Below are 15,285 nucleotides of genomic sequence, written 5' to 3'. Positions count from 1 at the left end.
CACTGAGTAAAAGGAGCCAGACCCCAAAGAGAATGTGATGTATAATCCTACATATGTAAAGAGCAGAACCAAAAAAAAAAAAAAAAATCTTTGGTGTGAGAAGCCAAGTGATGGAAATGGCATGAGGTGGGCTTCTGGTGCTGTTGGCGTTCCATTTCCAGACCTGGGAGTTACTAAAGGGGTGTAGACTCACTTTTGAAAATTCACTGAACGGTATACCCTTAAGATTTGTGCAGGTTTCAGTGAAGACTAGACCTCAGCAGAGTTTTCCAAAACACGTTAGAGATTTTTTCTCCAAATTCTTGTATTTCTTTGGGATTTCTTTAGTCAAGAAGTTTTCCTTAGGCTCTTGCTTTTACTGTCATTTTCCTTAGATTGGTTTTTGCTTGCCTGAGTACTGGTGACAATGCTCTGAACTCAATAAATGGTTGTGTTTTATTTCCCTCTTACATAACGTTCCCTTGTAGCTTTCTCTTTCTCACACGGGAGGCTTATCTTCCCAGAGCAGGGAAGGGTGAATGTTTGGCCTCTTTATCAAGGTGAATGATTTAAAATTAGGGTGGCTGGGGCACCTGGGGGACTCAGTCGTTTGAGCATCCGACTTCAGCTCAGTTCATGATCTCAAGGTTCGTGGGTTCGAGCCCCGCGTCTGGCTCTGTGCTGACAGCTCGGAGCCTGGAGCCTGCTTCAGATTCTGTGCCTCCCTCTCTCTCTGTCCCTCCCTTGCCTGAGCTCTCTCTCTCTCTCAACAATAAACATTAAAAAAAAAAAAAAAAGAAAATTAGGGTGGCTAGGGAGATGTATAGTTTCCTCCTGAATTTCTTTTAGTTCCCAGGAATGCAGGGTCAAGAGCCAGCAGCCCCGCCATGGATCTACTGGGTGGCGGAAAGGTGACCCCACCACCTGGACCTCCTGGTTAGGGGCCAGATGGACAATGTGGTAGCGATTCAGTGGAGCCCATAGGTCAGTAAAAGCCAAGGTGAGGTGGGGCCAGCTGGACATCAATGCCCAGGCTCCAACCAAGAAACAACAGAACTGAACTACGGGTTACAGTGACCTCAGGGGTCAGCTGTGGACACCGGAAGCCAGGGCCCAGGCCAGCTGCCCGGCAGTGGTCACCAGCCCACACATACCGAAGGGCCGGCACGAGGCAGCAACAGCTCGAGGTCAGATGTGGCCCCTTCCCTGCACCCAAATGCTACGGTAGAGATAAGCTGCAGAGGGGAGTGGCCGAGTCATTTTGTCTCTGAGGCGGCCTGATGGAGACAGATCGGTCACATTCCCGGCTTGGACTAATTGTACTGGAACAGACTGGAATGTATTTGTTTCCACATCACCTGACCAGTGGGACCTGGTAGGACCAGATCACTTAAAAATAAATAGAGGAGCTATATTTCTTCAGCACTTGTGACAGTAACGTCACTAAATTTGCAGCTTTCTCTTTCTCTTTTAGTTTTCTTTGATTTTTCTTCTCAAAGTGTTAAACCTTCATGGCTGCTGAAAATAGCTCGTGTTCGGAATTTTTCTAGGTATTTGAATAGAAGGTGGGAAGAAATCTCCTGGCATGGCAACTCCCCCACAATCATCCTTTTATTGATTAGTAAAGCGATTTAATAGTTTCTCTCACTTTTCCAAGTGACTCGTGATCCGACCCTCTATGTAACCCTCCCAAATAATAAGCTCCTGCCAGGTTTTGAGCTAAGAGATGATCGGCAGTCCTCGCCATCAAGTTTAAGTGCAGAAGATGTGCAAACAGCAGACACTGTTCCACGGTCACCTTTCCAGGCACCCACGTGGGCTCGTTTCCAGTTTTGGCGTCTTGGCATTTACACAGGCAGGCATCGTTCAAAGCCCTGGGCTCCTGGACCGTAGGACACGATGACAGTAGTCTTTGAGAGTGTCCTTGTTTTGTAGGATGTCACGATATACATCCGCTGCCCCAGACCTGGAATCAGCCATTTCTCTAAGGAACCTCAGTTCCCTTTACTGAGAAATATATTTAGAAACCAGAATCTGGCCTCAAAGGAAACAGCTCACTTCTTCAGGGCTGGTTGCTATTTCTAGTTCCCTTCCGTGGACAGAGATGAGAGAAAGAACACCAGGAGAGGAACAGATCTTGGAAGGTAAAGGAAAAACTAATTTTTTCTGTTAGTTTTCCCTTATCAATCATTGAGTATTTTTTATTATACTGAGAAAGACATCTAGGTACTTTCATTTGTAGTTTTTTTCCCCCTTTGAATTCATTTGCTTGGGATAATTTATTTCTGTAGGTTTATTAGGACAAAGGGCAGGAGTTCTCAGGTGCCTTAATCATCTCTTCAGAGGCTAGTCCTCTTTGCAGGACCAGCTGCACGATTTGTGGCCCCTGTAAGATGAAAATTCAGGCCCTGGTCCAAAAAGCAGGAAAGAAGGACCATGAAGGTACTCAACTTGAAAACTTTAAAAAAATTTTTCCGCCGTCTCTGCCTCTTATCCCCCCTCCACTTGTGCTGGTGGTGTTTTATTTGCTATTTGATGTCAGGTTCCCCTAGGCACAGGGATACTGGCAGGCTGAGTGCCCACCGGGCTGTCCCCTGGCACCACATGAGGACCATGCCAGCTGCTGACTTCCTCCCTCCAGCCAGCCACCTGAATGATGCCAGGGATGTTCGCCTCCTGTAGACCTGCTGCCCCAGCCACGGGGATGGGCACCCGAGGGCTCTGCAATCTTCGTGCCAGGACTTGGCAGGTGTCTAGATCTGGGGATGGGTGAGGGATTCACCCTGTGAATTGTCCGCTGGACTCCTGGGTCAGCTTCTGCCAGGCCTTCCCCTGAGTGCCCACGGGGTGTATGTGCCCGACTGGGATCCTTCCCGTGCTAAGCCAAGGCCCCCACCAGGGACGAAGGGGACAGTGGTTTCCGGGCAGGAGCAGGGAGGGGAGGCCATGTGAGGCCCAGGGCACCAGGGGATGAGGAACAGGTGACTTGAGTTGGTCCCAGGGAGACAGGGAGGCAGCAGAAGCGGGGACAGTTCATGGGACAGTGCTCTGAGCCTCGGTGCGTGCCCCATTGTCCCATGGAACTTCATCTACAGAACACCAATTCAAAGATAAAATTCTTTGGGACTGAAAGACGGCAACTGCGGAGCATACGACCCCAAACTCAGGGCTCTTGCAAGCACACGGTCCCGTGTGATTGCACTGGTCCTGCGCCCATGAAGTTGTCCCTTCCTACACAGTAAACAGCAGCAGGTTTTAAAATATGATCAGGGCCCCTGGGGTTCTTGGACACCCTTCCAGGGGTTCTGTGAGATCACAACTATTGTCATGGTAACACAAAGACATAACACCTTCACACTCATTGTCTCAGGAGCGCATGTTGAGGTTCTCCTAAAGCTGCCTGACAGTGGGGTATATTTTAACAGGTTGAATGGAGAAGAAAGAATCCAGATGTCCTTCATGAAGCCAGTCATTCAAGAGGTTTTTAAAAACGTAAAGCAATACTAACTCTTTTCACTAATCTCTGCAGTGGAAAATACAGTTATTTTTTCATAAAAAGTATTTTGCTCTTATTTGGAGATTTGACATATTTATTTCTAGGTGTTTGTTTTTGTTGTTATTTTAAAACGAATGACCAAAGACATTTTACATTTCCCTGTTTTGATTCCTAACACAACAAAATGGGTAGATATTACCCACTTAAACAAAAGCCCGTGCACATCCTTAGAACTTTTTTTAAAAGGTTTATTTATTTCTTTTGAGTGAGACAGGAAGCATACACAAGTGGAGCAGGGGCAGAAAGAGAGGGAGAGAGAGAATCCCAAGCAGGCTCCACACGGCCAGCACAGAGCCCAAAGCAGGGCTTAAACCCACGAACCATGAGATCATGGCCTGAGACAAAACCACAAGTTGGATGCTTAACCGATTGAGCCACCCAGGCGCTCCTTATCCTTGGTACTTTTTAAGGTGAATACATTTCAAACATTGAGGTTAAATTCACATCGCATAAAATTAACCATTCTAAAACGCGTAATTTGGGGGCGCCTGGCTGGCTCCGTTGGCGAAGCACGCAACTCTTAATCTCAGGGTCTTGAGGTCAAGCGCCATGTTGGGCACGGAGCCTGGTTAAAAAGCAAAGCAATGAGGGGCGCCTGGGTGGCGCAGTCGGTTGAGCGTCCGACTTCAGCCGGGTCACGATCTCGCGGTCCGTGAGTTCGAGCCCCGCGTCGGGCTCTGGGCCGATGGCTCGGAGCCTGGAGCCTGCTTCCGATTCTGTGTCTCCCTCTCTCTCTGCCCCTCCCCCGCTCATGCTCTGTCTCTCTCTGCCCCCAAAATAAATAAACGTTGAAAAAAAAAAAAAGAAAAGCAATGAAGTGCACAATCCTGTGGCGTTTAGCACAATCACTGTGTTGTGTGACGACCTCTCTCTGTAGTTTCGACATTTTCATCACCGCAAATGGAAACTCCACCCCCACTAAGCAGTCACTCCCCATTCCTCCCTCCCCTGAGCCCCAGTGAACCCACCGTCGTCCTTCTGTCTCCATGGATCTGCCTATGTTGGATGTTCCGTCAAGGGAATCACCTAACCTGTGACTCTTCCCTCACTGAGCCCAATGTTTTTGAGGTTCATCCACACGGTAGCATGTATCACTATTTCATTTCTGTGTATATTCCATTGTAGGGTACGCCATACTGGTTTACCCATTTATCAGACCATGGATATTTGGGCTGTTCCCACCCGTTAGCTACTGTGAATAGTGCTGCCGTGAACATTCGTGTACAAGCGTTTGTGAGGAAATGTGCTTTCGGTTCTTTGGAGTATGATACCTAGAAGTGAATCATTGGATCATACGATAATTCTACATTACATTTCTTGAGGAACCGACAAACTGTTTTCCAGAGCAGCTGCCTCACCTTACATTCCCACCAGTGACGTAGGAGGGTCCAATTTCTCCATATCCTCCACACTTGTTTTTTTCCTTTAAAAAAAAAAAATTTTTTTTTTTATTGTAGCCATCCTAGTGGGTGTGAAGTGGCAGCTCACTTGTGGTTTTGATTTGCATTTCCCTAATGATTAGTGATGAGCATCGTTTCATGCGCTTACTGGCCATTTGTACACCTTCTTTGCAGAAAGGTCTGTTCAAATCCTTCGCTCATTTTTAAATTGGGTTGCCTTGTTTTGTTGTAGAATTGGATTGTCTTTTGTAGGGTTGTGACAGTTTTCTAGATTTTAGATATTAAACCTTTATCAGATATACGATTTACAAATATTTTCTCCAATCTTGTAGGTTGTCTTCTTACTTTCTTGGTAGTGTTTTTTGATGCACAAAAGTTTTTCATTTTGACTAAGTCCATTTGTTTGGTTTTTCCTTTGTCACTTGTGTTTTTGGTGCCATTTCCGTATCATGCCAAATCCAAACTTATGAAGATCTACCCCTATGTTTTCTTCTAAGAGTTTCGTGGTTTTAGCTTTCACATTTAGGTCTATGATCCACTTGGAGTGACTTTTTTGTTGTTGATGATGCTTATTTATTTTTGAGAGAGAGACATAGCACAAGTGGGGGAGACACAGGGAGAGAAGGAGATACAGAATCCGAAGCAGGCTCCAGCTTCTAGCTGTCAGCACAGAGCCCAATGTGGGGCTTGAACCCATAAGCCTTGAGATCATGACCTGAGCCGAAGTCAGACGCTTAACTGACTGAGCCCACCCAGGTGCCCCAGAGTTACTTTTTGTACATTGTATGAAGCGGAGGTCTAACTTCATTCTTTTGCATGTGGATATCCAGTTGTCCCAGCATCCTTTATTAAAGAAACAATTCTTTTCTCCATTGACTGGTCTTGGCACTTTTGTTGAAAATCAATTGACCAAAGATTTTTGAACTTATTTCTGGCCTCTCAATACTATTCCAGTGGTCTAGTCTATATACCTGTGCTTATCCCAGTACCATAGTGCCTTGGTTCCTGTAGCTTTGTAGTAAGCTTTGAAATTGGGAAATGTGAGTCCTCCAGCTTCGTTTTTCCTTTTCAATTATTTTGGCTATTCAGGGCCCCTTGTAATTCCTTATCAATTTTACCATCACCTTGTCAATTGCTGCAAAAAAAGATCATTGTAATTTTCTTAGAGACTTCATCGAATCTGTGGATTATTGCCATCTTAACAGTATTAAGTCTTGAAATCCATGAACACAGAATATCTTGCCATGTATATAGGTCTTTATTTTCTTTCAGCAATGTTTTGTGGTTTTCAGTGCACAAGTCATATACCAACAGAGCTAAATTTATTCCTAAGTATTTTATTCTTTCTGATGCTATTATAACTGGAATTTTTTTTAATTTTATTTTCTTAATGTTCATCACTAGTATATAGAAATACAACTGATTTCTGAGTCTTGATCTTGTGTCTGCCGACTTTGCTGAATTCATTAACTCGCTCTAACAGTTGTGTGTGTGTGTGTGTGTGTGTGTGTGTGTGTGTGTCTTCTTTGGGATATTCTACATATGATGTTATCATCAAAGATACTTTTTCTTCCTCCTTTCCAATTTGTATGCCTTTATTTCTTTTTGCTGCATTATTGCTCTGGCTAGGACTTCCTGTCCAGTGTTGTTGACTAGCAGCGGTGAAAGTAGGCATCCTTGTCTTGTTCCTGATCTTACGGGTAGTGTACTTAGTCTTTTATTATTGAGTATATTAGCTTTGTGTTTGTTGAGTGTTTTTACCATGAAAGGCTCAATAATCTTTAAGAATGTAGTGGGGTCCTGCTGGTATAGAGTATTCGTTAAGAACAAGGGAGTTGAGATCCATCTGCTTGGTTTGAATCACGGCTCGGTCACTTCCTTGCTTCATGACCTTGGACAATTTGTTTAACCATTCTGTGCCCCAGTTTCCTTATTTGGAAAATGGAGATGACAATAGGGACATAATCTACCTTGGAGAGTCAGGCGAAGGTTAGATGGAGGAATACACATTAGAGCAGTGCCTGATGTGGAGTCAGCACTCAGTAAATGTTAGCAAATTATTCAAAGAAATGAACCAATTGAAATGTTCACTGGCAATTTCTGTATTACTATTTACCTCAAGTCTACCCCCCACGGATTTGACAATTTGACTTTTGGTTTTGCTTATTTAATAGATGGTAGGTAGCTCATTTTTCAAATGGTATTTACATTCCTGTGATTACTGTGGAGGCTAAACAGCTTTCAAATTTTTGTCACAGTTGTGACTTCTTTCCCTTTTTAATCTGTTTTGACTGTCCTGTTGTACCCTCCTCATTGGCTGTCTCATATACTATTTTGATGCAATCAAGAACAAGATACGTAGCCAAAATTAGTCCAGTTTATGCCCCATTATCAAAGCTGTTGTCATGTTCATAAAAATAGTATTAGGGCTCCAAGGACATTCAGGAGCTGGAATTATCTGCCCCACTTGTTCTGAGGCTTTGAAAGAAGCCACGGAGACCGAGCAGTTGCTGAGACTGCCACGGCGATCTAAATGTGACCTTCCACAAAAAAGCATGTGAGGGCCAGAAATGAAATTCAAAACAGCAGGCTGGGTGTCAGAGTCCACATCGCCAGAACACACTGCCCCTCTGGTTCCAGGGAGGTAAATATAGAGCAGGCTGATTATGTGAACACATTTCCTTTAACTTTGCCCATCGCTACTCAAGTCCCAGCGACGAGATGAAGCCCATTACAAGTAGGTTGCCTGTTATCCCCCCATTGGCCTCAGAAGCTGCCCTCCTTTACAGGGCTGATTTCTCCGCCTTTGCTCTCCAGTTCATTCCCTTACTACCTGGCTGTACCCTTTCTTTCTTTCCTTTCTGGTGACTTGAATGTCTCCATTTCTACGGGCTCCATTTCTTCCTGGTAACCACAAATACATAAGTATGCCCCCTAACAGAAAAAAAATGTCCTCAGCCCTGTGTCAGCCTGGAAGTGTCCCCCCTTCTTCCTCCTTTCTATCACAGAATCTTCACTTCTTTATCTCCGGCCACTCCCTAAGCAACAGTGTGGCTTTGGCCAGTGCTCCACTGAGCACCTCGAGGCTATTGACTGGTCATCTCCTCACCGCCAAGCCCAGTGAGTCTTTCCTGTTGTCTCATCTGACCTTGTGGACGTGACAGGTGACCACCCCTTCGCTTGCGTTTTGTGATGCACTTGCGTGATTTTTTTTCATACCTTTCCTTTCCAGTTTCTTGCATGATGAGCTCCTCGTCTGTCCTCAGCCATAAGCGTTGGTTCTACTCAGGGCTTCATCCTTGGTGCTCCCTTCTTTTCTCCCCTCCGAACACACTGTCTGCATGGCCTCATCCGTTCCCATGATTTCTGGGAGCCACCGTGCTGGTGATCCCCCTGTCTCTGTCTTCATCCCTGATAGTTCTTCTTAGGGTAACATTTGTTTCGGATATTCAAACGTCTACTAGAAATTGCCTCCTGGACTCCCCCAAGCACATTGAACTGAGCTAAGGACATCTTCCCTGGAACCTCCTTCAAGACCTTATAAGATAAATTGCTGCTACTATCAACAATAGCCAAAGTATGGAAAGAGCCCAAATGTCCATCGATGGATGGATGGATGGATAAAGAAGATATGGTGTGTGTGTGTGTGTGTGTGTGTGTGTGTGTGTGTGTGTATAATGGAGTATTACGAGGCAATCAAAAAGAATGAAATCTTGCCATTTGCAACTACATGGATGGAACTGGAGGGTATAATGCTAAGCGAAATTAGTCAGAGGAAGACAAAAATCATATGACTTCACTCATAGGAGGACTTTACGAGACAAAACAGATGAACATAAGGGAAGGAAAACAAAAATAATATAAAAACAGGGAGGGGGACAAAACAGAAGAGACTCATAAATCTAGAGAACAAACTGAGGGTTACTGGAGGGGTTGTGGGAGGGGGGGATGGGCTAAATGGGGAAGGGGCACTAAAGAATTTACTCCTGAAATCACTGTTGCCCTACAGGCTATCTAATTTGGATGTAAATCTAAAAAAATAAAATTAAAAAAAAAATAAATAAATTGCCGCTACTTGGCTAAAAAAGAAAAGAAAAAAGAAATCAGCTGCAACCCTGGCAATCAAAGTGGAAAGAATGTCTGGCTGTTGGACTTTAGCCTTCGGCCGCAATAGATCAACCGGTATCAGAAAGCAGCAGAATTGTGTTCTGTATGTCGTAAAACCGTGTTTGGGAACGAGGGAAGCCGAGGGTTCACACCTGTCTCAGGGAATGGCTCTACCAACCAACCAGCAGCCTGCTCTGGCAGGAAGTCCCCGAGCTGGGGTCCCTGTCCTGGTCTGCTCATGCCTCACTGGGTGAGTGTGGGCAGCATTTCAGCCGCGCTAAGCTGTCACTTCTTCATCTGTCAAATAAGGATCATAACATAGCAGTTTACCCACCTTAGATAACCCCAAATGCGAGATCCTTCCATCAGGCTCACAAGAAATCAGAGATGTTATCCCATATTGGCCTTTTCTCGTAACTCAAGAGATACACGAGGCTTTGAGATGGGAGACCTGAAGTCTGGGGCGTCCAGCGTAGCTCCAGATCCTTCCTCATCACGTATGGGTGCATCCTGGCCCAGAACGAACATAAGAGGTTCCTGAGTGCTGCGCGTGGGACACCGCTTCCAAAAAGGGGGCAGGAAACAGCTTCATTTTATACTCTGGTAATTACACAGCTGATGCTCATGTTTTCCCAGAGTGGGGGGCGGAGGGCGGGTAGGCCCCACGGAATCCTGCATTTCAGGAGTGCCTTCCACAAAGAACTTAAACAGACCTGTTAGATCCTGGCAAGTGCCTCGCAGAGATAAGGGCTTTGTGTTTTCTTTCTCATGGTAAATGCCAGCAAGAGGGATTTAGGAGGGAGCTGACCTGGGTCATTTCTTTTTGTCTTTTTGTCCCCCCTCCTCCAGGGTCTTGAAGGCAGGAAACTTGACTTAAGGCCACTACCTACCTCTTATCTCCTCTTTCTAGCCTGTAACAGCTGATTTTATTTGGGCAGCAATACCTGTAGGGGCTGCCCAAATAAAATAGCTCCTTGTAAGGAAGGAGGACTGGTCCCCAGGCCTCAGAGGAAAACTACAACTGGTTCGAGTCTTGCCATTTGCCCTGGTAGCCACGGCTTCTGAAGTAAGCGTGCAACCAGTTTGGCCAATGAGATGGGAGAAGCCTGGGAGCGGGCCCTCGGGGAGGATTTTGCCGTCCAGTTCACGGTAAAAGCCCAGGGGCGCCTGGGTGACTCAGTCGCTTGAGTGTCCAACTCTTGATTTCAGCTCAGGTCATGATCTCACCTTTTTTGAGTTTGAACCCCGCAATGGGCTCTGTGCTGACAGTGCAGAGCCTGCGTGGGAATCTCTCTCTCTTTCTCTGCCCCTACCCTGCTTGTGCTGTCTCTCTCTCTCTCTCTCTCTGAAAATAAATAAATAAACTTAAAAAAAAAAAAAAAGCCAAGAAAGGGCTGTGTGTCGACCCGCTTAAGGCTGAAAAGCCACTGTGCTCAGGATGGGGATTAGAAAGACAGGGGGTGCCTGGGTGGCTCAATCAGTTAAGTGTCTGACTCTTGGTTTCGGCTCAAGTCATAGATCATGAGCTCAAGCCCCACGTTGGGCTCTGTGCTTATAGCTCAGAGCCTGGAGCCTGCTTCGGATTCTGTGTCTCCCTCTCTCCCTGCCCCTCCCCGCTTGCACTCTGTCTATATCTCTCAAACATAAATGAAAATGTTAAAAAAATTAAAAAAAAATACATCCTATATTTCTTACAACTACTACCCAACCGTTTTTTCTTCTTTCTTTCTTTCCTAGTTATAAAACTTGGTTTTATTTGTGCAGCAATCAGCACAAGGGAGGAGGGCCGTCTCCAAGCCTTAGAGAAAAACCACCATAGGTTTCGATGTATCTCAGCCTCCTGGTTCCCTCTTCGTTTCCTTCTCCCCAGCCAGCTGCCATTCCGTTTTCTTTTTCCTTTTTTTCTTTTGAGAGAGAGTGCACAAGCAAGTGAGGGAGGGGCAGAGAGAGAGAGAGAATCCCAAGCAGGCCCTGTACTGTCAGCACAGAGCCCGATGCAGGGCTCGATTCCAGGAACCACGAATCATGACTTGAGCTGACACCAAGAGTCGGACGTTTAACCGACTGAGCCACCCAGGAGCCCCAGCTGCTGTTCCTAAACTCTACTCTGGTCCACGCCCTTCACATCCAAGTAGTCACAAGCCCTGGGGACTCCATTCCTAATTAGCTTCTCCTTTCTACTTGTCACGTCTCTGCCCTGGTTCAAGACGCCTTCATTTTTTGGCTTAGATCGCAGCTCCTCTCCTCCCTCTGCCTCCTGTCTTATCCCTACACCTCCGTCTCTCCACACCTATCAGGGCAAGCTTCCGAAATGGCCAACCTGAACGTGTCCCTCCCTCTCCAGCTTGAAATCGTCACGAGTTCCTCTGCCCCCAGAGGTGGCTGGTAGCTCCCACGTTGTACGATGGTATTTTCGTCTCTGTTCCACTCTATATGTTCTAGGGAACCTCTTTCTGAGTTGCTCTCTCTGCCCTGGTCCTTCTGGGAGCACTTCCTCTGACTTGGCTCCCTCCCTGGCTAAATTAAGCACTCTCTCCCCTGGACACCTTTGAAATATATTATTTTTGTCCTTCTCAGGTACAACTTTGTGAAAGTTTGCTTACATGGCTGAGTCGCCTGTAGATGGTGAATGGGTTGGTAACCTATTCACACGTTCCAGTTTATAACCACAGTGTAGCACACTGTATTCAGTCAATAAATAAGTGTGCATTGAGTGGGTGAAGTTTTGTTTTTTTTTTAATTTTTGTTTATTTTTGAGAGAGAGGGAGAGAGACAGAGCACAAGCAGGGGAGGGGCAGAGAGAGATCATGAACTGTGAGATCATGACCTGAGTTGAAGTTGGACGCTCAACCGACTGAGCCACCCAGGCGCCCCTCGAATGGATGAGTTTTAAATTTGATTGCATAGGCGTTCAGCTAGCTCTCCAGTGCTTGGAGCTGGTTCTAAAATGTAAAGCTTAGGGGCACCTGGGAGACTCAATCGGCTGAGCATCCGACTTCAGCTCAGGTCATGACCTTATTTATGGTTTGTGAATTTGAGCCCCGTGTCAGGCTCTCTGCTGACCACTCAGAGCCCGGAACCTGCTTCCGGGAGTCTATGTCTCCTTCTCTCTCTGCTCCTCCCTCACTCTTCTGTGTGTGTGTGTGTGTGTGTGTGTGTGTCAAAAAATGAATAAACATTAAATTTAATTCAGGGGTGCCTGGGTGACTCATTCAGTTAAGTGTCCGACTTCAGCTCGTGATCTCAAGGTTCATGAGTTTGAGCCCCACGTCGGGCTCTGTGCTGACAGCTCAGAGCCTGGAGCCTGCTTCGGATTCTGTGTCTCCCTCTCTCTCTGCCCCTCCCCCACTTGTGTTCTGTCTCTCTCTCGAAAAGAAATAAATATTTAAAATTTTAAAAAAAATTAATTCAACTCAACACAAATATTTACTCATGCGTACTGGATGTCAGGTGCCTGGCTTCACTGACCAATGAACAAATCAGGCAAAGACTCCTGTCCTCCTGAAGCTTATAATTTAGCAAGGAGAGACAGGTCATAAATAATAAGCGTAATGGGGGCACCTGGGTGGCTCAGTCGGTTGAGGGTCCGACTCTTGATTTCAGGTCATGATCTTGCGGTTTGTGGGTTGAGCTCCGTGTCGGGCTCTGCTCTGACAGCATGGAGCCTGCTTGGGATTCTCTCCCCCCTCCCCCGCCCCGCCCCTTCCCTATGCATTCACTCTCTCTCTCAGAATAAATAAATAAACTTAAAAAAATAATATGTGTAATGACTAAGAAAGCTGTATAGTAGGGTAGCAGATGGAAAGCGTTCTGGGAAAAGGAAGCGAGCAAATCAAGATAAGAGAGGTTGGGAGAGTTTGGTGGGGGGAGGTTAGTCTTTTTTCTTTAATTTTGCTCAGTGGGCCTTCTCAGTCTGGAATAGTCATGTATTTTTTGAACTTAAGAAAATGTTGTTACTTCTCTGGTTATTTTCTCTCTCTACTTTCTCTAGTCTTTCCTAATTGGACAGACACTGGACCTCTTGGGCCCTTCTCCACGACCTTATATTTTCTGCCTCTTTTTTTTTCCCCCCTTGCTCTACATTCTTTAAGATTCCATGATTCTATATTCACTGACTGGTCTTTACCTGTGTCCAAATTATTACTCAGCCCATTAATTGAATTTTTCCTATTGCAATCCCATTTTTAATTTCCAAGAATATTTTCAGGTCCTTTGTATTTTTCTGATAGCCCCTTCCTCCCTTTTCTCAGCTGCCCCGTCTCTAAGGACATTAACTGCACTTTTTATAAAGTTCTCTGTTCCTTCCTAAACTGTCTCTGTTTCCTCCAAGATCATCTTTTCTCTTGGTTCAACTTGATCCGTCTTTTTCATGCTATTGGTTTTCCTAACATACCTACAACTTTGCTTTCCTGCTTAGAGATGTGAACGAGAGCTATGTTCCTTACGTGGGAAGCTTTCATGAATGTCTTTGCGTGTTGGTGGGTCCCCGTCCGGCCTCTCCCTTGGCTCACAGAGCCGTCTGAGGGCGATCCAGAACAGAGAAACCTTTTCAGGTATCAGGACAGGAAGCAAGTAGTCAAGTTACGGACCCTCACAGTGGTCCCAGTGGGTTCGGCTTCATTGTCAGGCCCTACAACCTGCTTCAGACATTCTCCGTGCGGATCGCCCACCTGCCTGGGAGAGCAGGCTTCCTGGTTAATGCTGCACAGGGACACCCTTGCTCCTGGCCCTTCCATGTTCGTGTCCGACTCTCTGCATGGTTCTCGGTGCTGTCCCTGAACGCCCATCCGATGTCTCCTCTGGTTCGCATTTATTTGCTGTGAACTCGGGCCTGCACCTTGTCTCCCTCAGGAGGAATCTGGTGTGTGAGGCTTACATTTCCTCCATCTCCTTCCCAGGTGTCCATTTTTCGGGTATCTGCTGCTACATGACAAAACACCTCAAACTCCAGTGGCTTAAAACACCAAAAATGTGTTATTATTATTTTTTTAATGTTTATTTATTTCTTTTGAGAGAGAGAGAGAGAGAGAAAATGCGTGCATGTGTGTGTGCAGGGGAGGGGCAGAGAGAGACAGAGAATCCCAAGCAGGCTCCACACTGTCAGCGCAGAGCTCGTTGTGGGGCTCAGTCTCACGAGCCATGAGATCATGACCTGAGCTAACATCAAGGGCTGGACACTTAACTGACTGAGATGCCCAGGCGCCCCCCAAAATGTGTTGGTTTTTTTTATAATTCTGTGGGTTGACCATGCAGTTGTTTTTTGTTTGTTTGTTTGTTTGTTTGTTTTTTGCTTTGCGGGGTGTTGATGTTGGGATGTCAGGGAAGTCCAAACCAACCTTCTTCCCTGTTGGTGTTGGCTAGCGCCTGGGATCTCAGCTCAGGCTGTCTGCCAGGGCCCTTGGTTCTTTTCCGTGTCAGCCTGTCCATGTGGCTGCTTGGGCCTCCTCACTGCATGGTGGCTGGCTTCCAAGAAAGCATCTCAAGAGCACAAGCTCTAACGTGCAAGCTCTTATAAGGTTCTGTTTCAAATGATGCTACCTAAGGTCTCATTGGCCAAAGCAAGCCAGCCACATGCCAGGTCCAGAGTCAGTGTGGCAGCGGTCTACAAAAGGGCCTGAATAAGGGGAAGTGTGGTTCAAGGGGCCCCCAATGTAAAAGCCACCACAATCTTCTTCTTCTTTTTTTTTTTTTTTTAACATTTTTTAACATTTATTTTTGAGAGACAGAGAGAGAGCATGAGTGGGGAAGGAAGAGAGTCAGAGGGAGACACAGAATCCAAAGCAGGCTCCAGGCTCTGAGCCGTGAGCACAGAGCCCAACGTGGGGCTCGAACCCATGAACAGTGAGATCATGACCTGAGCTGAAGCTGAGGCTTAACCGACTAAGCCACCCAGGCGCCCCAGCCACCACAATCTTCTATGTTTCTTTCAAATTTCTGGTCAACTAGGAGTACCCTTTCCTGTTTCAGGCACTGTATTATTTATTCTTAAAAAAATTTTTTTTAATGTCTATTAATTTCTGAGAGAGAAAGAGAGAGAGAGAGAGAAGGGAGAGAGTCTGTGAGTGGGGGAGGGGCAGAAAGAGAGAGGGAGACACAGAATCCGAAGCGGGCTCCAGGCTCTGAGCTGTAAGCACAGAGCCTGATGTGGGGCTTGAAGCCACAAACCATGAGATTATGACCTGAGCTGAAGTCGGACGCTCAGTTGACCGAGCAACCCAGGTGCCTCTATTTCTCCTTTTTTAG

At 46.1% G+C, this 15,285-nt stretch overlaps 1 long non-coding RNA gene across 1 annotated transcript; it reads left to right on the top strand.

The window, feature by feature from the left end:
• Nucleotides 1-1,645: 1,645 nt before the first annotated feature.
• LOC122467787 lies at nt 1,646-3,551 on the top strand. The gene is made up of 2 exons (XR_006293063.1): nt 1,646-2,123; nt 3,405-3,551. It is a non-coding gene; the product is annotated as an uncharacterized LOC122467787 (long non-coding RNA).
• Nucleotides 3,552-15,285: the final 11,734 nt, after the last annotated feature.

This window comes from Prionailurus bengalensis, chromosome B3 (genome assembly GCF_016509475.1).
Source record: "Prionailurus bengalensis isolate Pbe53 chromosome B3, Fcat_Pben_1.1_paternal_pri, whole genome shotgun sequence".
Classification (NCBI taxonomy): domain Eukaryota; kingdom Metazoa; phylum Chordata; class Mammalia; order Carnivora; family Felidae; genus Prionailurus; species Prionailurus bengalensis.
This window is presented reverse-complemented; position numbering and strand designations above follow the sequence as displayed.